Genomic DNA, 1,254 nt, shown 5'->3' with positions numbered 1-1,254 from the left:
TGAAACCTGGGCATCGTACGACACCCTGAAACAAAACGGCAATCAGTGGAATGGAGGCACTCTTCATCTCCAACGAAGGTTAAGCCTAAGCAAATCTTGACACCTCGAAAAGTCATATGCACCATTTTTTGGGACAGAAAAGGCATTTTGCTGATTGATTTCTTACCACGAGGCCAAACAATCAATGCACTTGGTTACTGCGAGACCATTAAGTAATTGTGCCACACAATACAGAAAACCGCCGAGGATTACTGTCAAAAGGGGTTCTTTTTTCCACGATAATGCCCGACCTCACACTGCGAATGTGACCAAACAACTCTTACGGGAATTTCACTGGGACGCATTTGATCATCCTCCGTACAGCCCAGACCTCGCTCCTAGCGACTTTCATCTCTTCTTACACCTGAAATCTGTCCTTGGTGGTCAACACTTCAACGATGATGACGAGCTGAAAGAACATGTTACCATATGGTCGAATACACAGCGCCAACCTTCTATGAAGAAAGCATACAAAAACTTGTGCCACGCTATGACAAGCGCCTAGAAAATTTCGGAAGCTATGTAGAAAAGTAGTTTAACTGTCATAGATTTTTGTACAATAAATATTTTTTCTGTATCTGTAAACGTTTGTTTTATATAATTAAAGGGAACTTTCTTTGTGGGCATACCTACAACAGATGGGCAGTGCACTTTAGTATATATATACATATATATATATATATATATATATATATATATATACTAAAGTGCACTGCCCATCTGTTGTATGGGCAGTATATATATATATATATATATATATATATATATATATATATATATATACACTCCTGGAAATGGAAAAAAGAACACATTGACACCGGTGTGTCAGACCCACCATACTTGCTCCGGACACTGCGAGAGGGCTGTACAAGCAATGATCACACGCACGGCACAGCGGACACACCAGGAACCGCGGTGTTGGCCGTCGAATGGCGCTACCTGCGCAGCATTTGTGCACCGCCGCCGTCAGTGTCAGCCAGTTTGCCGTGGCATACGGAGCTCCATCGCAGTCTTTAACACTGGTAGCATGCCGCGACAGCGTGCACGTGAACCGTATGTGCAGTTGACGGACTTTGAGCGAGGGCGTATAGTGGGCATGCGGGAGGCCGGGTGGACGTACCGCCGAATTGCTCAACACGTGGGGCGTGAGGTCTCTACAGTACATCGATGTTGTCGCCAGTGGTCGGCGGAAGGTGCACGTGCCCGTCGACCTGG

This window comes from Schistocerca americana, chromosome 4, assembly GCF_021461395.2.
Source record: "Schistocerca americana isolate TAMUIC-IGC-003095 chromosome 4, iqSchAmer2.1, whole genome shotgun sequence".
NCBI lineage: Eukaryota > Metazoa > Arthropoda > Insecta > Orthoptera > Acrididae > Schistocerca > Schistocerca americana.
The sequence above is the reverse complement of the archived record's forward strand: the minus strand, read 5'-3'. Positions refer to the sequence as shown.